General features: G+C 43.8%; 1 protein-coding gene across 3 annotated transcripts in view; it reads left to right on the top strand.

The window, feature by feature from the left end:
• Positions 1-27,075, top strand: part of MARCHF8 (membrane associated ring-CH-type finger 8) — a 168,444-nt gene that overhangs the window by 105,930 nt on the left and 35,439 nt on the right. The gene's annotated exons all lie outside the window — the stretch shown is intronic.

Genomic DNA, 27,075 nt, shown 5'->3' with positions numbered 1-27,075 from the left:
AGGAGAATCGTGGGCCGTGTCCCAGCTTCGGCACGGCTTCGCTGTGGGTGAAATTCACCCCTGAGCAAAGGTCATGTCAAAGCCCTATGCACCACTGAAGTCCCATTTTTTGTCCAAAGTACTATACCCCTGGGGAGAAACTCGGCAACTCTTCAACAGTAAGCAGCATTATGGCCTCATCTACACTTAAAACGTAGGCTGACCTACCTACGTCACTCGGGGATGTGAAGAAATTCACATACCTGGGCTTCATAGCTAAGCCAACCTTACCTCTGGTGTAGACATGGCTAGGTCAATGGAAGAATTCCTTACGTTGATGTAGGAAGCATCTAAACTATGGCGCTACAGTGCCATAGCTGTGCAGCTGTAGTACTTGTAATGTAGACTTAGCCTATGCAAAAGTGTAAGACACGTAGTGAACTTGTAACAGTCAGGGTGCATTTCACCTTCTGTGTTCTTGGGCTGATCACCTGATCTCCTGACGTCTGCTGCTTCAGCTGCCAAACGGGGATAATGATACTTTCCTCTACCTCAGAGGGCTGATGTGAGGTTCAAATATTTAAATATTTATAGGGACCTTTTGTGAGATCTTTAGATGCAAGCAGCTATGTAAATGCAAAATATTCTCATAAATTTACATTAGATAAAGTGTCATTCACTTTTTTGTTTTAAACTGCTGCATGGTGCTATTCATTGCTAAAGAGCTGCTGTGTTTCTCCTCACAGGGTGGAACAATGCTTTGGAATCCTTCAGGACAAAAGGTGCTATTGAAATATAAGAAGTTAGCATTATTCACATTCATTGTTCTCTAAACTTTCAACCATAGCAGACTTAGGCACAAGTTACCCAAGGTACTCACCTTACCTATCACAAATTTGAAAGTTTTTTCTGCTCTGTGTTGTCCTCTTCTCATGATCATCCATTCTGCCCTCCATGTTACTGGCAAGAGATATGACTGAAATATTTTGCAAGAAAAGTGTATTTTAAAAAAAAAAGAGTACTTGTGGCACCTTAGAGACTAACCAATTTATTTGAGCATGAGCTTTCGTGAGCTACAGCTCACTTCATCGGATGCATACCGTGGAAACTGCAGAAGACATTATATACACACAGAGACCATGAAACAATACCCCCTCCCACCCCACTGTCCTGCTGGTAATAGCTTATCTAAAGTGATCATCAAGTTGGGCCATTTCCAGCACAAATCCAGGTTTTCTCACCCTCCGCCCCCCCCCCCCCACACACACACACAAACTCACTCTCCTGCTGGTAATAGCCCATCCAAAGTGACCACTCTCTTCACAATGTGTATGATAATCAAGGTGGGTCATTTCCAGCACAAATCCAGGTTCTCTCACTCCCTCACCCCCCTCCAAAAACCACACACACAAACTCACTCTCCTGCTGGTAATAGCTCATCCAAAGTGACCACTCTCCCTACAATGTGCATGGTAATCAAGGTGGGTCATTTCCAGCACAGATCCAGGTTTTCTCACCCCCCCCCCCCGGGGGAACACACACTCACACACATAAACTCACTGTGTGTGTGTGTGTGTGTTCCCCCCGGGGGGGGGGTGAGAAAACCTGGATCTGTGCTGGAAATGACCCACCTTGATTACCATGCACATTGTAGGGAGAGTGGTCACTTTGGATGAGCTATTACCAGCAGGAGATTGAGTTTGTGTGTATGGTTTTTGGAGGGGGGTGAGGGGGTGAGAGAACCTGGATTAGTGCAGGAAATGGCCCATCTTGATTATCATACACATTGTGAAGAGAGTGGTCACTTTGGATGGGCTATTACCAGCAGGAGAGTGAGTTTGTGTGGGAGGGGGCGGAGGGTGAGAAAACCTGGATTTGTGCTGGAAATGGCCCAACTTGATGATCACTTTAGATAAGCTATTACCAGCAGGACAGTGGGGTGGGAGGGGGTATTGTTTCATGGTCTCTGTGTGTATATAATGTCTTCTGCAGTTTCCACGGTATGCATCCGATGAAGTGAGCTGTAGCTCACGAAAGCTCATGCTCAAATAAATTGGTTAGTCTCTAAGGTGCCACAAGTACTCCTTTTCTTTTTGCAAAGACAGACTAACACAGCTGTTACTCTGAAACCTTAAAAAAAAAAAAAAACTGGTTTGAGAGTATTTTGCTACTTAGAACAGTGACCTTTATAACTTACCAGTTTTCTGTATTACCTTGCTTTTAGCTGGAACATGAAAGAACTTTTTAAGGTTTTTTTTTTTTTCCAGGAGTTCCCATCAGAGCAACTGGAAGAATTTCTGCCAACCAATTTTTCAGTATAAAAGGCTGAATCTTCACCCTCCCTCATCTTCGGCTAAACCAAGAATTCAAGTGGGAGGTTTCACTTGATTCCCCAGTGTTTCCAACAGACCCATGCCCGAACCAGAATCTTAGATCCAAACACCTTCCAATTTTGGGGCATTCAAAATTCAGATCTAAAATGTGTAAATGGCTTATTACAGTCCCAGGGTGAACTGTATTTTCCACGCCTCATTCAGTCTGTCTGTGCACACCCCTTTCAAGTGACAGGAGTGCACCTCTATTTTATCTTTATTCAGAACCAGGGCAACTTTCTGCCTGCTGCAATGTCTCTTTTCACCTCCAAGTGGTTTTGATTGTTTGCATTTGTCTTTGATGGTTTTCCATTGACTGTTCTGGGATTATGGCAAGGCTAGGCAGTAGAACCTTGCATTACCTCGCCTGCTGACTAGGGAGGGGTTACAGCTCCCGCTTGCTGGAATGGGTCATTACTGAGACATGTTGCCTAATTTTTACTCCAAGTTCACATAGCATACTTTCAGTATAAAATACATTGTTCCATAAATATTACCGGCACATATATGTTGCAATGACAAGTTACATGCTTTCTGTAGATACCTTACTTGTTGCTCTATGTGTCTTTGGAGTAGTGAGTTTGTCAGGTCTGAGATGCGAGTTGTTTGCAAAGAACAGGGGATCCTTTGCCAAGGGGTCTCTGTGTCACAAGCCTTGTTCACCAATCATAAGTAAAGTTAAGATTTTGTCACGGTTATTTTTAGTAAAAGTCACAGATCACGGGCAATAAACAAAAATTCATGGAAGCCCCGTGACCTGTCCCTGACATTGACTAAAAATAAGTGTGACAAAATGGGAAAGGGGGGGGTCCAACACCAATCACGGCTGCAACTTTGGGGTCCCCCTGCCGCCCAGGGCAGCTGAGAATACCAGGGTCTCCCCACTGCCCGCAGCAGCTGAGAGCTCTGGGGTCTCCCCACCGCCTGTGGCAGCTCAGCTGCTGGGCTGGGAGCTTTGGGACCCCACTGCTGCCCACAGCAGCTGGGAGCTGCAGGGACCTCCCTTGGTTCCTGGGAGCACTGGGGTCCCTCCGCTGCTGCAGTCATAGATTCTGTGACCTCCGTGACATCATCTTATCCTTAACCATGAGTCCTTAGGAGCTCCATCTGGGCCCTGCTATAAACTTCCCTTGGGAGCTCGTGATCAGTGTAAAATACAGTGACATGGACCAGCCTCTTCAAAACAAAGTAGTATTTATCCATTGGAACATAAGAAATAGAGAGGAAAGGTTAAAACAACAAAAGGCCCAGATGCGTATGATCTTAACTAAACCTTAGCCCTTCTTTGCAAGTTTAGGTAGATCCCACTTGTCCCAGGCACCCCAGTACTAGGGAAGGGCAAGACAGACTGCACCGCTGCAGCCTCTGTCTCAGTCTGAGCCTCATTCACTGTTTCCCCCTCTGAATTCACAGGCCATCCTTTATCCATTTCCAAGTTCCTTTGGCTGTCCTGGCACCCTGACCCTCGTCTGCCATTTATGCACCTCATTAGGGGTAGGAAGTAGACTTCTGGCGAGTGGATTGACTCTGTTGTCTATTAAGCACCAGTTACTGACTTAGTCATTGCCTACCATTCTGCAGAAGAGTTTAGTCCCCTCCCCCAGGACTAAGTTAATTCTTTGTACCCAAAGAGACAGACAGCATGAATGTAATCATTAAAGGTATCTCTACACAGCAACTGGGAAGTGTTAATTCCCAGCCCAGTAGACTGTCATACACTAGCTCTCCTTGAGCTGGCATGCTAAAAATGGCTCCGTAGGTATGGCGGTTTGGGCTAACCACTTGAGGTCACGAGGGGATTGGGGGGGATTGTACTCCAGTGGCTAGTCCAAGGCGCCATCCATGCCACTGCAAGCACACTGCTATTTTTAGGTGCTTGCTAAAGCAGAACTAATGTATGTACATCCACCTGAGCTGGGAATTACACCTCCCAGCAGTTGTGCCGATGTAACCATAGACAGGGGTATACACAGTAGTTATTAAAAATAATACAGATATCTCTCGCGTTCTTCGCATGGCTCCTTGCTCTTTTATAATGATATATACCAAAACCCCAACTCATAGCAGCCCCCAGAATTGGGGTGTTTGGCATCTGGATTTATGGTTTGAGCCCAAAAGTGGATGCTTAACCGTTTATTTTCTCTCATTATACAGACCAGTTATTCATGCAGCTCACCCCAGAATAGTAACACGGTTTGCTCAGCTAACCAATCTTGCAGTGACTGCCTGCACATTATCTGAGTTTCCTTTTACAATCAATCTCTTCCAACAGGCCTCTCCACAAATGTGTGTCTGCCTCCCTCCCCCCAAGAATTAATGCTGCATGGAGAATTTTTGCCTCCATAACGATTTATTTTTCTTCTGCTGACCAAATCAGCAGTTCCGCTTGCCTGATTTTAGGCTTTTAAAAGAAAATATTTCCAAAGCACCAATTTCTTTAATCTTCTTTAAATAATTTCAGTGGTCTTGTCAATGTGTATATGCGCCAATAATTACCTTCCCTAAACCCAGGGTGAATCATTAATTATGCATTTGTATTTTGGTAACACCTGCAATCCCCACTGGGTGACAGAGCCACGTTGCGCTAGGTACCATACACACGCATCCTAAAAAGGCTGTCCTTGCCCCCAAGGGTTTCCTATCAAAGGCTCTAATCCTACAATGAAATCCGCATAGGCACGTCCTGGCACCCTTGCTGAGCAGCCCATGGACTTCAGTGTGGCTCCCTGCCAGGTCAGTTTCAGGATTGGGGTCTAAATAAAATCATCTGACATCCCTAGAGGATTAATTTTGCATTTAAAGTTTAGGGAGAGTGAGAATTTATTTATATTTTTATATATAAATAAAGTTTTTTTTAGTCCTTAGTTGTCTGAGGCATTTTTAGAAGCTGTTAGTCTTTTGAAAATGCATAATATATTTAATAAATTATATCATCTGTTATCCTCCAAAGAGACTGTATGGAGTTACCTCCCTTTAACAGAGGGGTAAATCTGGAGATCTAAACAAGTTGTCAGTGTCCCTTTTGATCAAGCAAAGTTCACAGTAAAGAGACTTTCCAGAGAATTAAGGCCCTGATTCAACAAGGTATGTAAGCATGTTAGGCCACTGAATAGGGTTGCCAACTTTCTAATTGCACAAAACAGAACACCCCTGCCCTGCCCCTTTTCTGAGGCCCTGCCCCCACTCACTCCAGCCCCTGTCTCTCCATCGCTCGCTCTCCCCCACCGTCACTCACTTTCACTGGGCTGGGGCAGGAGGTTCGGGTACAGGAGCGGGTGAGGGCTCCAGCTGGGAGTGTGGGCTCCAGGGTGGGGCCAGAAATGAGGGGTTCAGAGTGCGGGTTGGGGCAGGGGTTGGGGTGCAGAAGGGGGTGAGGGATCTGGCTGGGGGTGTGGGCTCTGGGGTGGGGCTGCAGATGAGGGGTTTGGAGTGCAGGAGGGAGCTCTGGGCCTGGGCCAAGGGGTTTGGAGTGCGGGAGCGGGCTCAGGGCTAGGGCAGGGAGTTGGGGTGTGGGAGAGGGTGCAGGGTGCGGGCTCTGGGAGAGAGTTTGGGTGTGGGAGGGAGTTCCGACCTGTGGTGCAGCTCAGGTTGCAGACTCCGACCGGGCGGCACTTACCTCAGGTGGCTCCTGATCGGCGGCGTAGCAGGGATAAGGCAGGCTGCCTGCCTTGGCTCTGCGCTGCTCCCGGAAACATCCTGCATGCCCAGCCCCTAGGTGGAGGCACAGCAAGGCGGCTCTGAGTGGTGCGCGATGTCTGTGCCTGCAGGCGCAACCCCTGCAGCTCCCATTGGCCGCAGTTCCTGGCCAATGGGAGCTGTGGGAGCAGCACTCAGGGCAGGGCCGACGCATGGAGTCTCCTTGGCCCCTGTGCCAAGGGGCCGGACATGTCACTGCTTCCGGGAGCTGCACGGAGCCAGGGCAGGCAGGGAGCCTGATTTAGCCCTGCTGCACTGCCAACCAGACTTTTAACGGCCCAATCAGTGGTGCTGACCAGAGCCATCAGGGTCCCTTTTTGACTTGGCTTCCGATCGAAAACCAGACGCCTGGCAACCCTACCACTGAAGTCAGTTTATGTCTTCCTCATAAAGCTCTGAGACTTCATCTTCTAGAAATAGGCGTGATACATACTTTTATTCCATCTGCTCTAAACTGACACTAAAGTTCCATAATCGCCAAAGCCAGTTATGATACATGCATAGACTGTTACATGATCACCTACAGTCAGTGATGGAAAACGTTTCTAAACCTGTTGTAATATGTTTGGGCTATCCTCATTAGGTGGAAGCTGAATGGAAAAATGGAATAAGAGTTAAGGTCACTTGTGGAATTTCTGTGAGTGTGTGTATTTAGTATGTCTACAGTTCAAGTGCAAAGTCGAGCAAATGTCAGATTCAGTGTTGCCCATGCAACCTTAATTCTGCTCCCTTATGCATCTATTTCTGTGTACTGAACGAGGCAAGAGTCTTGTGGAAAAATTAATATGTGATTGTGTAATTAAAGACTGTACCACAGTGCATATGCACTTGGGGACAGAATTAAGGTTGTATGGGCAACCATAATTTTTTAGCATTTAACTTTGAAATCTAAATACCCTTCTTTTTAACATAGGGTGTGGGTTTTTAAAAAATACTATTTCCTAGAGGCTTTTAAAGGAAAAAGTTTACACCAAATTCGTTTATGTACAACCCTAACAATCCCTCCATCATTTATAGCAGGGTTTGAATTGTGAACCTTCAGCTCCTCAGCACAGACTACAGTTACAAGTGCAGTGACCTGGCTAGTCTAGTCTGTGCTAACTGGAATGAGAGGTAGAGGCAAACCAAGACAAAAGGAATAATTTAAATTTTTTAGAACTTTGTAAGGGAAAACCCCAATATTGTACCAGGATCATAAAGACTATAGAACATTGCCAAGTACTCACTTACTTATGATAATAAATTATATGTCTAACATAGTAAATGCCAGTGAAAATGAGGTCGGATCAGAGCCTAAAATAGGGAAAGAACAAGTCAAAATTACTTAGACAAGTTAGATGACTTCAAATCACCAGGGCCTGATGAAATGCATCCTGGTATATTCAAGGAGCTGACTTAAGAGATATCTGAGCTACTAGCAATTATCTTTGAAAAGTCATGGAAGACAGGAGACATTCCAGAAGACTGGAAAAGGGCAAATACAGTGCCCATCTATAAAAAGGGAAATAAGGACAACCTGGGGAATTACAGATGAGTCACCTTAAATTCTGTACCCGGAAAGATAACGGAGCAAATAATTAAGCAATCAGTTTGCAAATACCTAGAAGATAATAAGGTGATAAATAACAGTCAGCATGGATTTGTCAAGAAAAAATTGTGTGAAACCAACCTGATAGCTTTCTTTGACAGGATAACAAGCCTTGTGGGTGGGGTGAAGCGGTAGATGTGATATTTCTTGACTTTAGTAAGGCTTTTGATAGTGTCTCGCATGACCTTCTCATAAACAAACTAGGGTAATACAACCTGGATGGAGCGACTATAAGGTGGGTGCATAACTGGTTGGAAAATCATTCTCAGAGAGTTATCAGTGGTTCACAGTCCTGCTGGAAGGGCATAGTGGATGGCTTTGCAGCTATTTGATTCCTGAACTGCAGTGGAGCAATATCCCTATTTTGGCCCCAGAGTATCTTGCCACAGAGTACATCAACAGAAAGGGCTACTATTCCCGTGGTTATTCAAGTGCTGGTGGCTCACTGGGGATGCTTCATTGACATCAGTGTTGGATAGTTAGGGAAGGTGAGTGACACTTGCATATTTAAGAACACAGGACTGTTCAGAAAGCTACAAGCAGGGACATCTGTCTCGACCAGCCGATTACCATTGGCAATATTGAAATGCCAATAGTGATCCTTGGGGATCCAACCTATCCCTTACTCCCTAGGCTCATGAAGCCGTACACCAGATGGACCTATCCTCCATGAACTTATCCCATTCTTTTTTTAACCCTTTATAATTTTGGTCTTTACAATATCCCCTGGCAGTGAGTTCCACAGGTTGACTGTCCAATGTGTGAAGAAGTACTTCCTTATATTTGTTTCAAACTTGCTGCCTATTAATTTCATTGGGTGATCTTTGATTCTTGTGTTATGTAAATAACACTTCCTTCTTTGTTTTCTCTACATCAGTTATGATTTTATAGACCTCTCTCATATCACCTCTTAGTCATCTCTTTTCCAAGCTGAAAAGTCCCAGTCTTTTTAAATCTTTCCTCATACGGAAGCTGTTCCATATCCCTAATCATTTTTGTTGTCCTTCTCTGTACCTTTTCCAGTTCTAACATATCTTTTTTGAGATGGGTGACAAAACTGCACACAGTATTCAAGGTGAGGTGTACTATGGATTTATATAAAGGCAATATGATATTTTCTGTCTTATTATCTATCCCTTTCCTAATGGTTCCAAACATTCTTTTAGCTTACTTTGACTGTCCTCCTTTGTCCTCTTTTTGTTCACCTCCTTATCTGGGTCTGTTGTCTGGGTGTGGAGGGGGAATCCCTCAACTCCACAATAGCCGCAGCTGCAGATAAAACACTCAGAGGTACCATTGTCAGTATAGTAGGAAGGGAAAACTTAAGATTCAGGGCTCCCTCCTTCTTCTGCTCCCCTCCAGTGTTAAACAAGACATGCTTATTTACACTTCTGCTTTGGCCTGCTTGTGCCTGGTGCCTCTCTTGGCTCAAGCCATGGTAAGTATGATGCAGCAGGGAATTGCTCCATTGCCAGAAACTGAGTATAGGGCAGAGACACTGAATACTGGCACCGTTCTCCACAGATAATGGTAAGCTGATCTGATATTTCACTCCTGAAGGTACCAAAGGCAAAGAGAGCACAGCTGCTCTTGGTGGCGGGGGAGGGGAATCTTCCAGTCTCCATGAACCCTGGGCAGTGGAGGTCACAATTGTGACCAGAGTGGTCAATGTTGGTCATTATGGGACAGCTGTTGGAAGACTGTTAGGGTTGACATAGGTGTGATGGGTTGGATCACAGAAACCCCTTGGGAACTGCCAACTGATGTGCCAAGACTACTTCTGCCCCTTCTTTCCCTGCCAGTTTGGAACTCCAGCTCCCTGTCTTGCTGAGCCAGACACGGCAGTCTGCTCCAACATAGACCCAGGGTCTGAACCACGTGTCCCAAAGCTACAGACTTAACTGGAAGCAACTTAAGAAGTGTTCCTGTCTTTAACGCTCAGATGCCCAACTCCCAATGGGGTCCAAACCCCAAATAAATCTGTTTTACCCTGTATAAAGCTTATGCAGGGTAAACTCAAAAATTGTTCACCCTCTATAACACTGATAGACAGAGATGCACAACTGTTTGCCCCTCCCAGATATTAATACATACTCTGGATTAATTAATAAGTAAAAAGTGATTTTATTAAATACAGAAAGTAGGATTTAAGTGGTTCCAAGTAGTAACAGACAGAGCAAAGTGAATTACCAAATAAAATAAAATAGAACATGCAAGTCTATGTCTAATACAGTAAGAGACTGAATACAGATAAAATCTCACCCTCAGAGATGTTTCAATACGTTTCTTTCACAGACTGGACGCCTTCCTAGTCTGGGCGCAATCCTTTCCCCTGGTACTGCCCTTGTTCCAGCTCAGGTGGTAGCTAGGGGATTTCTCATGATGGCTGCCCCCTTTGTTCTGTTCCACCCACTTACATATCTTTTGCATAAGGCAGGAATCCTTTGTCCCTCTGGGTTCCCACCTCCTCCTTCTCAGTGGAAAAGCATCAGGTTAAAAATGGATTCCAGTTCAGGTGACATTAGGGTGACCAGAAGTCCCGATTTTATAGGGACGGTCACGATTTTGTTTTGTGTGTGTGTGTTTTTTTGTTTTTTGTTTTGTTTTTATATAGGCACCTATTACCCCCCCACCCCCATCTCGATTTTTTACACTTGCTGTCTGGTCACCCTAGGTAACATGATCACATGTCACTATAAGACTTCATTACCTGCTTGCCAGCACACAGGTAGACAGGAAGACTTACAAGTAAAACAGAGCCATCCATAGTCAATTGTCCTGGTTAATGGGAGCCATTAAGATTCCAAATCACCATTAATGGCCCACACTTTGCATAACTACAATAGGACCTCAGAGTTATATTTCATGTTTCTAGTTTCAGATACAAGAGTGAGTGATACATTTACACAAATAGGATGACCACACTCAGTAGATTATAAGCTTTGTAATGGTACCTTACAAGAGACCTTTTGCATGAAGCATATTCCTGTTACATTATATTCACACTCATCAGCATATTTTTATAAAATCATATAGAGTGCAACGTCAAAGTAGGTAACACAGTGTCTACACTTGTGGTGTGTTGACCTTTGTACATCAACCTTGGCTCAATGCCACTTAGGAAGCTGGTGTTACTATGTCTGCATAATGAGGCAGTTAGAGACAAATTTAAGTGTAGGCACCATGCGCAACTAGGTTGACACAAGGCGGCTTACATCAGCATAACTTTGTAGGCCTTAGGCCAGGCCTTAGATTCAATGTTCCTGTGGCTGTAACTCTTTTCACCAAGTTTATCTTCACCTAGTGGGCCTTCACTTGTCCACTAGGCACCTTTAGAACTGTATTTCTTGAATAGATGTTCCCACAGCTATTCTCTCTGTTCATGTACTTTATGGGATTTGTGGGTGAACTTCTCTGTTTTCAGGATCTGTTTTCATCTCTCACAACTTTCTGATAAATTCCCATTTTCACCAGTTATATTTCCTCCGGTTTTTTTCCTTGATACATTCTGGTACGTCCATAGATTTTATTTACCAATACTTCTCTTCTCTAATAGTGTCTGTTCACATTCCCAGGTCTATGTGTTTCTGCTTCTCCTGACCTGAAACCTTTCTTATTTTCCTTCTTTTCTCCTTCTCACTTCCAAGCCCCCTACTTTTCTTCCCCTGTTCTTTTATTTTTTCACCTCACCTCCTACCCCAGCTCTGGTTCATCTGCTAGCTCAGCGTGTAGGTTCTTCTCCTTCCCTCCTTCTCTAACAGCTTTTTCTAACCGTCCCCTTCAGGTAAATTTTGAGTCCCCACCCCAGCTTGAGGTGCCTTTGTACTGGCTGGCTGTCTCCCCAGGACAGCATTCTGTGCTGCTGCAAGTGACATAAGGGAAATGGAGATTTTAAAAAGTTTATATCTCAACAAAACTTGAGTGAAATTTAATGGGACAAAGCCAAAGAGCTTTCCACCTGTCACTTTTCAAGAGGCTGTGGCAAATCATGGAGATGTTAGAGCTTCTCAGAGGCCCCAAGAATCTTTTGTAATGGAAACTGTTAGGCAACCAACTATGCTACCAGTTCCCCCTATAATATTTATGGATTTTTGTTACTGAATTTACAATCTTAATCATCTAATTCAGAAGCAAAATAATTGTGTATGGTACAGTATATCAATGAATGTAGTAAAGATCTAAACTGAATTATACAAATCTGGCTGTTTTTCTTGACTTTTGGAGTCAGTTTAAATAACCGATCATATAAACTAATATACAATATTTGGATTTTGAAAAATACTTTGATGCAATTTTATATGACATACAACTGCTCTAGCTAAAAGCTATAGGGAATGAAGGATAGGAGATTTACTGCGAATACGGGATTTATTTGTAACCCATTCCCTCTAGGAAATACTTTTTAGAAAATGCTATGTCAACTTATTTGCAAGAATGAAATCTATTCCCCTAGAGGTCAGTAAGCACTCTGACAGCTGCAAGTTGTTTGTGTTTTAATATAAATAAATGAGCTAGACAGGAGGCCAGCTAAGTTAATTGCTTAATTTTGCTAGTTTTCATTTGTACTTGCAAGGTAATTCACGTCTCAAATAAAAACCTTCAGGAACACCCTGAATAAGATTTACTGTAACTGGAACACGAGAGCTTAAAAGGGAAATAAAATAAAATGTCTTCAGTTAGATGGATAAGCAACAATTCCAATAAACAAATGGCTCAGAATTTTGTTTTGAGTACAAAATATAGTAATTCCCAGGATTGGTGTGGTATATTTATAATTCTCCTCTTCATCTCATCAAGCAGTAAATGCCATTTAGCTCATTCAAATATACTGAAACCTTTACCATAGGCAGCTACCTGTCTTTAGAGACTGTCTGTCTCAAAGGATCCCCGAATGGTCGGAGTACATTTCTGCTCCAACTATATCAGAAGACTATCCCTCTTTAGCAAACAGGTTGTGTTAGACCCCCCCCGACCGATTGTTTAAGATAGCTTTCATTGCACATCTAATACGTGATGATGCAGATTTGATGGCTTGAGTCAGGCTTGTTAGCCAAAATGACCTCCGAGAGGCATGGGCAGGCATATTGCTGCTGAGGCTCCTGCATTGTATGTGGTGGTGGGTGTAGATGCTTTCAGCACTGTGCTTTGTGGTCATGCCGGTGGCTCTATTGTGAGAGCTTCACTCAAGTTATTCACTGGTCATTTGCAGATAGTTCCATTGGCCATTCTAGTGTGAATGAGTGCAACTCCATTGGCTTCCATGTGCCTTTGTGTCAATATTACGCTGCTGTCCATTCCAGTATGTGAGCTTCTTTAAAATGTTCCCTTGGTCTCCCTTGTGAGCATTTATACTACAAGTGTTATGGTTTCCACATGCAAGAGCAAAGCATATATTTCTCGGTTTAGTTGACTGTTAAGTTATGTGTTCTTTCTCCGTTTATTCATTTTCCTTTATAGGATAAGATTTTCAAAAATGCTTACTAAAATGCTCATTGACGTCAGTGGGAGCAGTTAGACCAATGCTGAGTGCTTTGGAAACCATCCCATAATGTCTCAATAAGAGTCAGTACATGTTACTCACTTTGTAATAGCCCATTTGAATTACCCATGCCCTGCAGATAGGCCTGGAAACTCCATACACTGAGGTTATGTCTCCGCTGCAATAAAAGACCTGTGGCATGGCCGTAGCTGGCCTGGGTCAGCTGACTAGGACCATGTCTACACTTACAAGCTCACAGCAGCATAGCTGTAAGCTCTCGTGTAGCAGCATTATGCTGAAGGGAGAAAGCTCCCTTGTCAACATCATAAAACCAGCTCAATGAGCAGCGGTAGCTATGTCGGCGGGAGAGCATCTTATACCGGCAACACTTATATCGCTCAGGGCGGTGTTTTTTTCATGCTCTTGAGCGACAAAAGTTTTGCCAACACAAATGCTAGTGTAGACATGGCTTTCGGCTCAAAGGGCTCAGGCTGCAGGGCTATTAAATTGCAATGTAGACATTCAGGCTTGGGCTGGAGCCCAGGCTCTGAGACCCCACAAGAGGGGAGGGTCTCAGAGCCTGGGCCACAGCATAAGCCCGAATGTTTACACTGCAGTTTTATAGCCCCGGAGCCTGAGCCCTGCAAGTCTGAGTCTGCTAACCAGAGCTCTGAGACTCAGTGCTGTGGGTTTTTTATTGCAGTGTAGACATACCCATAGGGGTGCAGTATACCGAAAACATTAACTCTTTTACATGTACATAGCTACATACCTCTTTCATATCTCCTCTCTAAACTAGACAGGCTGTCTCTTCAGCCTCACTCTATGCTAATCAGTCTCCACATCTGTCTCTGAACCTACTTCTCTTTTTGCTGTATCTTTTTTTTTTGAGAGAGAGAGAGGGTGAAATCCTGTCCCCAGTGAAATAAATATCAAAACTCTCACTGGGGCCACAATTTTACACTGAGTAACCAGAGCTGAACACGGGGTTCTTGTTGAGGCTGTCCATTGGTTTTCTGTATTAATCTCCACCCTGGGCCTTTTTCACACTAGCATTTTGTTTGCTTTATTGACTGCCATTGCATTTTGAGCAGAGGATTTCATTGAAACACCTGATCTCTTTTAATGAAGGGCTACTGCCAAACAGAGACAAAACTCCAAAATGGCACTCCTGAGGCTGATGTGCCCCAGTGTTTTACCTGCTGTGCCTTACTGGAAGTGTTTTGCTTTGCTCTGTATTACTATACTCTTTTTGAGAATTTATTGATCTTAATGTCATGTCTGCAACGTAGTTTAAATTAAAATGGCTTTCCTGGGAAATGACACTACGAAAACAAAGCTGGTGTCCTGGAGGCAGGGTAGTGCAGAGGTTGTGTGGATACATATTCGCATAGCATTTGCCTTCCCTTGGTTCCTGTCTGCTCCTTTCTTGGGAATAGGAAACATAGCAGAATTTACACCAATCCCATCTCCTGAGGGCTTACCCTGGCAAGATCCTTGTAAATGTCTCTATAGCATCTCCCCACAAGAAAAGATAAGATACAGTGGGGAAGGTGGGAACATGATGTACATTCATGCTAGTGACAAACTTCAATTAGCAGGCACCCTTTTTATGGAGGCAGGATGTTATTAACTAAATCAAAGCTGGATGTTGAGTTTCTACCGTAGTGCTGATCCAGCTCTGTGGAAATCTTTTGGTTGACTTCATTGGAAGCTGAATCTGGCTGTTAGTGAGCAATATTCAAGAGCTAAAAAATGGAAGATTTCTGGAACTCTGGTTTTGTCATTCCCCTTGACAACTGTAGTATAAATAACACACAAAAAGCCAGGCAGATAAAGATATATTTATCATCACTGTTTCAACCAAAGAGTTAGGAACATTGTAATTCACCACAATTTCACCTCACATGAGTAATAGGCTCCAAACATCCCTCCTGAATGAGCAGCAGTGCCCATGTCTCTGCTCTCCATTGTACAATGTAACACTTCTGAGCCAGTCTTTCATACAAACTGTAGCCTAGAACTCTTTGCAGAATAACTGGGGTAAAATTCAAAGGCATGATCCTGAAAGTGTTCAGCACCAGCAATTCCTGTGGGAGATCTCAGGAATTACAGGTTCTCTGTCCCTTCCAAGGATTGCACCCGAAGTGTGGGATATCCCTAAATCTTTGTACACTGGGAGAGGGGGAAGACGCTTATGAGCACATGTTAAATCCTTAGTGTTAACATGGACTTTTGCCATTTTACCCCATATCAGATGATTGAATTAATAAATATATTAATAAATTAATATCAGTGGGAAGTGATGCATGAGGAATCACTATTTTACACACAGAACAATCAGTGGATGGACCTACCTGTTCATCAGGCTGATTTGTTAAAGCAAGAGCAGCGATGGGTTTTGAGAAATACATCACCAGTTATGTGCCTTGTTAGGACAGAAGCAGTGGCAGGTCTAGGGCACAGTTTTGGATGCAGCTCTGTTACTGTCTTTAATAATCTGCAGGATGGACAGCACCTCCTCTTTCCCCACCAACTCTTGCCACTGCGGACGTAGATTCTTATCTTGCCCACACCAGTTGTCCAGCAATACATAAACTCCCCATTTTACACAGGTGGAAGTGAGAGCAGAATCAGGCCCCAGGCGCCTAGGGAAAAAAAATCACATTTAAAAGACAAATAACTCTAATGGCCAGAACTGACTATTATGATGATCTTTTCCAACCTCCTGCATAACACAAGCCACTTGCTCCCAGCAGCCACACCATATCACTGGTTGCAATAGTTCTACTTTCTGCCCAACCATAGAGGAACCTGACGCCATGTGTGCAGTCGTGCTGCTTTTGCTGCTACCTTAGTGCTGTAGTGCAAGGTACTTTGTCCTGCCCGCTGATAATCAGCATTGTACATCTACCAAGGCAGTTCCTTTCATTTATTTCTCTTTTTAAAACACCTTTAAATTCCAGGGCTTCCTGTGTTTTTCAGAAAGTTCATTTGTTTGAGTAAATATTCATTTTACACCTGAATTTCCTGTATAATTAATTAGCCTGGAATTCAGAGTGATTCTATGAAGATTCCTCACTTCACTGCTCATGTTTTCTTGCTATTAACAATTTTATTTCTCAGTAGGTTCTTGTTACAGTTTAATTACATTACCCTTTAAAACAGAGGATTTACATTTTCTCTTAAATTAGTTGCCTTTCCCCCAAGAACAGTGTTTTACTGGATTTGGTTTATTTTTAAAAAATTCAATGTGGGTCTTCTGATATTTTTTAAACATTAGTCCCCTTTATTAACTCACTGATGTTTTTTTCCAAACTATTGAGCTAGAAACGTGTTAAACGTGCTTAAAAACACTTCTGAACATTACAAGCCAGATTTTCACAGAGGCCTCAATCCAGCCTTTCTGTGTGTGCAAGACAGAATCTTTGGACCCAGTTTATCCTGGCCTACACATTGTATAGTAATGGACACCACCAGTACAAAGTGGGTATAGAATGCTGCCAGATCAGAATAGGAGCACTTTGCACTTATTTTGTCCTGAAGTAGTTCATTGTTGACCTGCAGAATGACTGTCTCCTTAATATGTAGAGCAAATGTTCTCAAACTGTGGTCCATGGATCATTGGCAGTCTGCTGAGTGCTTGCTGGTGGTCTTCGTAGAACTGGCTGGTCACATAGTGCTGACCCTTTCTTCTTGTTTCCATTTGCTTTATCATATTTTTTAATGGTGTTTAATATCTTAAATACCTGCCAATATCAGTTGTGCATGTAAGCAATATAGCTGCAGCAGGGATGTCGTGAGCACGTGGGCCAGATGCAATCACAAATGGGAGAGAAGGTAGTCTGTTAGATGCTGTCTATTAAGATGTGAAAAAGTTTGCGAATTCTTGATCTATGATAGAAAAGATCTGTTAGAGCATACAGTCCATCCCACTGCCAAGCATTGTTTTCTATTATTTTTCAGATAATTTGCCCCGTCTGTTTTAAAATGTCCCAACCAAATAGTCTTCCACTGTTCCCTTGTGAGGTTATTCCACAACTTAGCTGTTTAATAGTAAATTGGTGGTCTGTGTGCACACATCCCATTCATGTTTAATTTATACACCAATTGTGTCCACATTTTCCATCCTTTACAGAGACCGGTGGTAGCGTGCAAAATAGTCCACCTGCCAGAGACTGCATGTGCAACATTAGGCACATGCAGGGAGAGGCCATGTTTTGAAAGTTTGGCCTGGCTACAAACTACCAACATCTGCTGGCAGCTTGAGGAATTTTAAATTGCTGGTTTCCTAGAGGGTTTTTAAAACTGTGAAAGTTTAAAATAGTTTATTGCATCACTTAATGGCTTGCTTCGGCGTGTTGACATGTGTAGTGTACCATGAGAATTACATTAAATGTAATTACTTTCCAAAAAATAGAATATGTCAGTCCTTTCAATCTTCTATAATTACTGAGTTGTGCTGCACTATATCTCTCTTGCCTGTGTTAAATACGTGACGTTGTGAGTAGCAGTGCTGTTCCAAACACCCAGGTAAGCTTAATGCATATTGATTCTGTCGCAATAAAGGAGTATATTTTTGGATCATCTCCTTTGTAGTTCATACTTTTTGTTCCCCGAGGGGAGGATTCATTTTCTGTGTGGCATCATAAAGAAGTGCCCCCAGTTTAGGCATGCTGTCTGGCAGAAGAGAGATAAGAATATCCATAGAACTTCTTGCACATGCAAAGTCTTTGCAGTTTAGTTTCTTTGTATAAACTAGCCACATACATTTCACCATCACTACATTCATTTTAAATTTTAATGTGGGCACATGTAACAGATTGACAATCCTGGAAACTGTTTGCAGTGTTGTTGTAGCCATGTTGGAAACTGAAGTTTTGATTTATCCTTAGAACAGGCAGCATCAGTGCAGCGTGCAGGAAGCTTATGCCTAGTTCTGGGCTGAACAGTCAGGAAAGGGGGCAAAGATCAGAGGCTCGCCATTTCTCAGGGGGAACTGAGGCGTGCAGGTTACCCAGATTCATCTGAAATTCCTGTGCACCATCTGGCAGTAAAGTAGAGCAGCACAAACTAAAGGGAAATTATAGTTTTGGGAAGGTGAGGGGGATGCAAATCAAAGCTGTGGTGAATAGGGGCCTATTGAGGTCAACATTGTCACAGCTTGGCCCATTCCCCCCTTGGTCTGACACCAGTTGGTTGTGAGTGAACCCAGTTGGGTCTGGACAGAGCCGGGTCACTGTTCCTAACTCTGGGTCTCTAAAGCACACTCACAGGTGCCAGCCTTCTTTGGGATGTGGGGCTCTGCAGCCTGCCACCTGACACCCCAAAACCAGTGCCTCTGCCCTGGTGGCTTATGTGTGTTCCCTCAGATTCCCATTTCATTGTGGGTGCTCTGAGCATCTTGATTAGAGTGCCCCAAGGGTCGGTCCTGGGGCCGGTTTTGTTCAATATCTTCATAAATGATCTGGAGGATGGTGTGGATTGCACCTTCAGCAAGTTTGCAGACGACACTAAACTGGGAGGAGTGGTAGATACCCTGGAGGGTAGAGATAGGATACAGAGGGACCTAGACAAATTAGAGGATTGGGCCAAAAGAAATCTGAGGTTCAACAAGGACAAGTGCAGAGTCCTGCACTTAGGACGGAAGAATCCAATGCACCGCTACAGGCTAGGGACCGAATGGCTCGGCAGCAGTTCTGCAGAAAAGGACTTAGGGGTTACAGTGGACGAGAAGCTGGATATGAGTCAACAGTGTGCCCTTGTTGCCAAGAAGGCCAATGGCATTTTGGGCTGTATAAGTAGGGGCATAGCGAGCAGATCGAGGGACGTGATCGTTCCCCTCTATTCGACATTGATGAGGCCTCATCTGGAGTACTGTGTCCAGTTTTGGGCCCCACACTACAAGAAGGATGTGGAAAAATTGGAGAGAGTCCAGCAGAGGGCAACAAAACTTATTAGGGGACTGGAACACATGACTTATGAGGAGAGGCTGAGGGAACTGGGATTGTTTAGTCTGAAGAAGAGAAGAACGAGGGGGGATTTGATAGCTGCTTTCAACTACCTGAAAGGGGGTTCCAAAGAGGATGGCTCTAGACTGTTCTCAGTGGTAGCGGATGACAGGACAAGGAGTAATGGTCTCAAGTTGCAGTGGGGGAGATTTAGGTTGAATATTAGGAAAAACTTCTTCACTAGGAGGGTGGTGAAGCACTGGAATGCGTTACCCAGGGAGGTGGTGGAATCTCCTTCCTTAGAAGTTTTTAAGGTCAGGCTTGACAAAGCCCTGGCTGGGATGATCTAATTGGGGATCGGTCCTGCTTTGAGCAGGGGGTTGGACTAGATGACCTCCTGAGGTCCCTTCCAACCATGATATTCTATGATTCTATGATTAACCCCTTCAGGGATGCCATGGCAGGCAAGCAAGGAACCCAGGGTTAGTAAAGGGATTTCTTAACTACAGACACTGTTACTCTCAAGAAAGAACTAGATGATTACAGATCTTTGTAAAATAACAGTCCTGAGATTCCCCTCCCCCATCTGATCTCACCTGTCCTGCGAGTCCAAAGCTGATCAGCATTTTAGGCCAGGTAGAGTCCCTCATGCCTTGTGTCTCTGCAGCCTCATCATCTGGTATGTGGCAATGGAGATGCCATCTCCTTAAATCCATTTTATGACCCTGTTTGCCTTGTACCTCAGCTGGAAAATTCCAATCCCACTGATGCGAGTTGCACACGGGAAAAAAAAGTTGTGCCCCTGAGGCGGGTCGGTGCTTGAGTCATTCAGAGATGATGACCCTTGATAGCTCTCTTCTTGATGGTCTTCTCTGAGGTCTCCCACACCCAGGACAGTGTCTGGAATTGACTGACCTTGTCCAGGTTAAGTTGGCTTTTCAACACCAAACACAAAATGGAAGACAGGGTCCAAAAATGGAGGTCACAAAACAAAATGGAGTTCACAGTTTGATACAGACATATCCCACCCTGTCACAAATATCGTACCCCCAGCTAGCAATTTGGGGCAGAGGAAGACAGCCCTCTCCCAGTAATTTCTGGAAGGGGTGAGGTGTTTAGGCCTACAACCATTCCTGTTTGCTATTCGTGGTCTCTCTGTAACGATTGGAGGTTATTACAGTCTGAAGTCTGTGATGTCCACAATCGTCAAGGCAACTTAAACAAACAAACAGATACAAAGTAGGCCATCCTCCCACCCTCTGGTATAGCAGCTGTTGGTAATAATATATTAGCCAGCTTGTTTTGTGACCCAGCTACTGTGCTCTTTAGTCCCGTCAGAGCTTTCTGATGATGCAGTGACTGAAAAAGCAAGACTATGCCCAGTAGATATGATGCAAAGTGCTATTTTCTGCTGAAGTAATAAAATGTTGAATTCTATCAAGTCACAACATCCTAGTTCAGGCAATGCTGGGAAACCTTTCTCTTAATTGGAGAATTCATTGGCTTTGACAAAATGATGATGAAAATAATGCACACATCTCTTTTCCCCCAACACCAGTTAAATCCGATAATTAGATGTATGTGCATGTATTGTCTTGTTTTCTGCTGTTCAGCTATAAGATTGTAATGTGAGATTTAAATAAATGCCGGAAAATACTTGATATGAAACATAATCACAGTAAGGTATATTCAGGGAATAGTTGTGATAGGGAGATGGTGCAGGAAGTCTTTCCTTCCTCCTCCTTGCCCACCGAATGGGGAGCAACCAGACTCTTCGTGCTTGTGCTCTCTGAATCCCATTCTCCTCTCACTTACTGATTTCACACAGGTGTGTTTCCCGTGACTTCCTGATACATGTCAGTGTAATTCTGAAGAGAATCAGGCCTGCTGAGAACAAGCACTAGGGAGTCAGCACAATGTGGGGAGCTCTGCAGTTCCTTGTTATGCAGTATAGCAGTGGTTGCTGCTATTGTATATGTTGTCACACAGCAGCCCCCTGCAATTATCCCTCCTCCGTGGCTGGAATGGGCCTGATTATTATAATATTAACTTTCGTGTTACTATAGCATCTGAAGACCCCAGCCAGGATCAGGTTGTCCTAGGTTGTATCATTGTCCAAGGCAATGTATAAACAGTGAGAGACACATCCAGCTCAAGAGCGCTGACACAGTAAATAGACAAGACAGACGAAGGGCAGGAGGGGAAACAGGCACAGAGAGCAGGTTAGTAGCTCAGCCAAGAATAGACCCCAGGACTCCTGATTCCCCATCCAGAGCCTTAACCAGGGAACCATGCTGCCTTTCATGGGCTTGATTCTCCTTTCACTCACACCCATGTAAATCTGGAGTAACTCCACAGAAGTTAATGGAGTTACACAATCCTAGTACCAGTGTGAGAGCAGAATCAAGCCTGTTGCTTCTATTAGCTGGTGTCCCATCATGATGGGCACTGGTATTACCATAAAATGACTCTTAAGTGTTTGGTTTTTGTTTGTTTGTTTTTTGAGGGGTTTGAGTGGTGATGCTTGCTTCTCCATAGCTATGGATTACTTTTCTGAATTATTATCATGCTGTTCTTCATCTTTGTATCCGTTAGAGACTTGTTGAGGTGAGCCTTAACCTGTGGAACTCCTTGCCAGAGGATGTTGTGAAGGCCAAGACTATAACAGAGTTCAAAAAAGAACTAGATAAATTCATGGAGGATAGGTCCATCAATGGCTATTAGCCAGGATGGGCAGTGATTGTTTCCCTAGCCTCTGTTTGCCAGAAGCTGGGAATGAGCGACAGGGGATGGATCACTTGATGATTACCTGTTCTGTTCATTCCCTCTGGGGCACCTGGCATTGGCCACTGTCGGAAGTCAGGATACCGGGCTAGATGGACCTTTGGTCTGACCCAGTATGGCCATCCTTATGAGCCATGAGGTTTTTGGTTTTGCCTTTTTTTTTTTTCCTTAGCACTTGTTCCACGTAAATGGCTCTGAAGAAGCATCTAGACCTGAAAAAAGAATGTGTGTAAGCTGCAAAGCTTGTCTCTCTCCCCAACAGAAGTTGGTTCAATAAAAGATACTACCTCACTCACCTTGTCCTGTTGCTTTAGTCTGCTCAGCTGCTAATGCTGCGCTAAGGAAATGGTTGAATTTGGAAAGAGGACAGTGTGGCATATTGGCTTTGTGTGTATCAGTGAGCAAGAGTTGCCCCCCTAGTGATGGGCTTACTTTTGCCATCAGTGGCAGGAGATCTTCTGGCTCCAGCATTCAAGGCTGGGGTTTGGGAGCTGAGGGACCAGAGGTCTAGTCCTGGTTTTCCGTGTGTGTATGTATACGTTCCATGGATTCGTTACAGTAGGGAAATTGAAAAATACTGTGACACCCTGATTTTGACAGTGGGCTTGTGAGTCAAGCAAATGGGAAGAAAGGCACCAAGTCTGTGATTCATGGAGTGAAATGAGCCAGAGTAGCCAACAAAGGGAGGCAGATCAGGAAGGCAGTAGGAAGGAAGAGCAGACAGCAGCAAGGAAGCTAGTCAGTGAGGTGGAGTTGGGCAGGAAGGCTGCTGCAGTGGTAGGTAATAGTAGGGAAGCAGGTTTCTAAATTAGGGAAGGGGATGGGGAAAGTGAATGTGAGGACATCCTGAGAGAAGCAAGCCAGGGCAATGGCGGCTGTACTCTCTGTGCACACTAATTCCTCTGTCTCCGTCCTCCAGAGCCAATCTCCAGTGGAGATCTCAGAGGAGCAGCTGGCTTTGGCTACAGAGAGGCTTCCACTAAGTCCTGCTGCATTTGCTGCTATTAAACTATGTGGATTTTTAAGTGTGCCTGCCCAGTGGCTTTAATACAGTGGGATGAATTTCAAAAGGCAGGATTCTGTTATCCCACATGGAAGGGCTGACTTGGACCAGAAAAAAAACTGCATGCTCCTTAGTGGGTGGTAATTGTACAATTTGTACAATTGTACAAAAAAGTGAACAATCGGCAGATGCTGTATTTGCCTGACCTAATGCTCTTCCTGCATTAGAGATGTAATCACCAGCCTGGAGCATGTCTTGCTGCATGAGGAAAGGGTTCTGAAAAGGTCACTCTAACGCCTTTTTCCTACACGATAATGTTAACTGGATAGCATCTTAGTCTTCTCACTGGTGACCTTTTTAATTTGTGAACAACTCCTATGATTCAAAGATGAATGTACAATCAGAGGACTTATTTGCTCGGAACAGAGCAATCCTTTATTACTTTGATGCCCTTGTAATTTTTATTATCTGCTTAACGTTTATTTTCTTCTCTCAGCTACAGTGGTTGCCATTTAAAGTCAGCCCTCACCAACAGCTATTTCTGTGATATCACAGCTATTTCCTATTTTAATGATGGAGAAACACAGCAGTTCTTTTGTATACCACCATGTGGTAAACACCGGCTCTCTAATGGCAACTGCTGTGCTTTTCCTTAATGATAAGATTTTTATCATTTTATTTGGCAAAGAAAACCAAACAGCACAGCTAGTGTTATGAAATCTCTAATTTAGAGGCACTTCTGTTGATGTTTAATGATCAAAATCTTTTCAGCACTTTTGATAAATGGAGGAGAGCATGCTAGAGTTTCTTCTCACCAAGCCATTATGTGAACATTCATGATTCAGCTAAGCCCCATGTGGTAAAGAGCAAGTTGTTCTTCGTGGAACAAGCTCTAACACACTGAGATGGTTTAAAGATCTCTGTGTGTACATAAACTGACATGTGCAGCAGTTGCATCAAAAGTCTCTCTGATTCAGCGTGCTTATCTCAAGACAGCCTAGCATTGCAGTGATATTCCAACTAAAGCAAGTGTGTGCTAGAGAGCTAACATTGGAGGTGTAGGTGCATGTGTGGTGACTATGTAGTGGAGAGGAGTGCACTAGAGATACCATAAATGACATTTTTTTGTGGCGGGGGAGTGATGTTACATGAAGAAGATAAACATTCCCATTCAGTATTTCATAAGGAATTATTCAAGAGGGTTTTATGGGTTTTTTTAATTACAAGATTCTTTTAAAATCACAGTACTAATTGTACTGGCTGGTCTGAGTGGTTGAAGCCCTTTATAGGTATGTTCTCTAACAATACATCAATAAAGATAATGTGAGCAACCGTGTCTCAGCTGCTCAGAGCATCCAGCAGATAAAATCACAATCCCAGGAATTCAGCAGCAATTTTAGTTTCTGTGCTGTGGGTTACAGCAGATTTTTCTCTGCATCATTTATCACATTGTGCACATATGGTCCCTGTGCTTCATCCCATTCATTCTTATTAAAATTTCAACCTGTCCTTTTCAACACACCTGAAGAAGAGCTCTGGGTAACTCAAAAGCTTGTCTCTCTCACCAACAGAAGCTGGTCCAATAAAAGATAGTACCTGACCCACCTTGTCTCTTTTTAACACAGACATGCCTGTGTATTCAGTAATGATTCCTAACTTGGAACCTGCTGAAGGTAAAGAGTGGTGTTTGGGGGAGGGTTGGGGAGCACGGAGTTAGCATGAAGGAGCTTTGATCATTTCTTTTTGTCTCTAAGGCATTTGAAATCCCAGCCCTAGTTTTTAGGCTGTCAGTTGCGTGGAGTTATAAATGGTGTGCCCCAGGCAGACGCTCCCTCTCAGTCTCTCTCCCTAACCCACATGATCTTCCTTTACTTCACCTCCAACCCCATCGCTAAAGAGGGAAATGAGTGTAACCCCACAGATTATGTAGCTCTCCCCATGCTCACAGGCCTGTGCCATTCTCTCTTCAGCAGAGCTTGTGAGCGTGCCCCCCAACCTTGCAGCCTCATTCTTCCTTCCTCTGCCATCTCTAGTGTCAGCGAACTTTCTCTGTTGCTGTAGTCACGTTTCCTTTTGATGTGGTGATGAGATTTGATACCCAGCCACATAATGCAGTGCTTCCTTGCAGTAGCACAATCCAAGGTTAACTTCTCAAATGCCCCTGGTGTCTGTCCTCTCTCATTGGCTGCTTGTTCCTCTTCCTGTTCCAGAGTTTCCAGGAATACTAAATTTGCATGTAATAAAAATACTTCTCCAACTCTAAAGCCAAATTCAACCAGCACATGCAACTCCCATTGAAGTCAATGATGATTTAGGCCCAGTTATTCCAGGGCTGAATTTGGCCCCTGCTGATTTTAAATTTGACCATCAGTTGCCTTCTACAAGATCTCAGTGGCTCACTGATTGGCACTTCATTGTAAGAATGTTTATTGCCATGCAAAAGAAATAGCTCCTCCTTCCTGGTGTTCTAACTGCTACATGGAGTAACATGCAGATCTTGGGGAGCTGAATTCTGTGCTCTGTATATGCAAGCGCTATGGTAACCAAGCAGTTGCCTCTTCCTGCTCACTGCTTCCCTCAACTCCTCCCCTGCCAAACAGGCATGTCTCATTGACTGTGTAGAGCATGGAAGAGGAGTCAGTTGCTGTCTCCCTGGCACGTTGTCCCAGCTGGATGGAAGGAGGGAAGAAACAGCTGCTGGTATTTAAAAGCAGCTCAGCCCTTGCTGATGAAATCTTGTTGCCTGCTCCTCCTTCCCATCTCCCAGCACCGAGCTTTTGACCAGCACTAGGCTTGTACTCATGGAACAAGCCTCCTGGAGCATGATGGTGTTAAAGTGTGGGATTAATGCAGGCCTGTAATCCACACCTGCTGAGGGACTAACCTGACCTTACACTGGCTTGATGTGTAATTAGTCATTAATTGTCATCTTGTAGCCAATCACAACTGGCACCCTCCATAACATGCATGTAGATTTCATGTCTCAGCTGATCTGTGAGTAGCTAAAATTGACCTGATTTATGTATTTCTATATTTAGGTTTACCTTTTCTCTTGGGTACAGTATTTAATGTCCCAGCCACCTGAATGGCCAGCAGCAGTGCTGTCTGGTGTCCTGTTTCCTGTCAAAGTCCCTTTTGTAGAATATAAATGTATCTCTTTGGGAGTGAAAAGCCACATAGGGAAAGTGAAACAGTTTGGTCCCTAAGGTGTCAAATGGAAGGGCACGCTTTTGGCAACTTTTGCACCGGACCAGTGGTTGTGGAAACGGCTGATAAATGTGCCATATATTTGAGGGATAGTCTCAAACCAAAACACCAGATCTGACCACCCCCAAAGCTTGAGGAAGTTGGATCCTGATTTGCATCTTAACTTTGTGGATTGGCTTCATGTCTATTATTTTTTCTAAAAGAAAAATTTCCCTGTTGGATTCCATCCAGAACAAGCAAGCAACTTCCTTGCCAGATAAGCAGCTGTCGCAGTTTCTCGGCATTGAAACGGACATGCCCGATCACACTCACGACTAAATCACATAACATTTAGAAAGTGGAATGAATGCGTGGAACCCCAGAGGTGTGCAGATACTATGGTGATGAGCACAATATAAATACCTATTGGTCAGATTGGCAGGTGAGGGAGGTAAAGAAGCTGCATAATGTATTCCCTAGTGGATACAACTGTATGGATACTTGTGGAAACAAATACAGCACCTGATTAATTTCAGTTACATGACTGAAGGGAATCAGCAGATCTTCTGTAACTCCAGCTGTCATGGTATTTCCAGCTCCGTGTAGCTCAAAAGCTTGTCTCTCTCAGCAACGGAAGTTGCTCCAATAAAAAATATTACCTCATCCCCCTCGTCTCTCTAATATCCTGAGACCGGCATGGCTACAACAACACTGCATACATATAGTGTTTCCAGTGTGGTAATTCTCAGAGTTCCTGGAGAAAAGGCAGTTCTGTGGTATTTTGTATTATGAAATGACATGGACGTGATTTATTCAGCAGTGTTTTGTGACATAACTGGGAGCCTTTTCCTGAGTAAGGACTGTAGGATTTCTCCTGTCATGGTTATAATTCCTTAGCGGATAAGGGGGGTGGGGTTCCTTTCCAAAATAACTGCAGTATAGAAAAATGACTTTGCAATGTCTCAGAACATGAGGGCACTATCTTAATATTCCCCAGTTCATGCAAGTCTTGTCTAGTTGAGTTCTGTGTGGTAATA

Source organism: Eretmochelys imbricata, chromosome 7 (genome assembly GCF_965152235.1).
Source record: "Eretmochelys imbricata isolate rEreImb1 chromosome 7, rEreImb1.hap1, whole genome shotgun sequence".
Taxonomy (NCBI): domain Eukaryota; kingdom Metazoa; phylum Chordata; order Testudines; family Cheloniidae; genus Eretmochelys; species Eretmochelys imbricata.
Note: the sequence above shows the minus strand (reverse complement) of the source record. Positions and strands in the feature narration are given on the sequence as shown.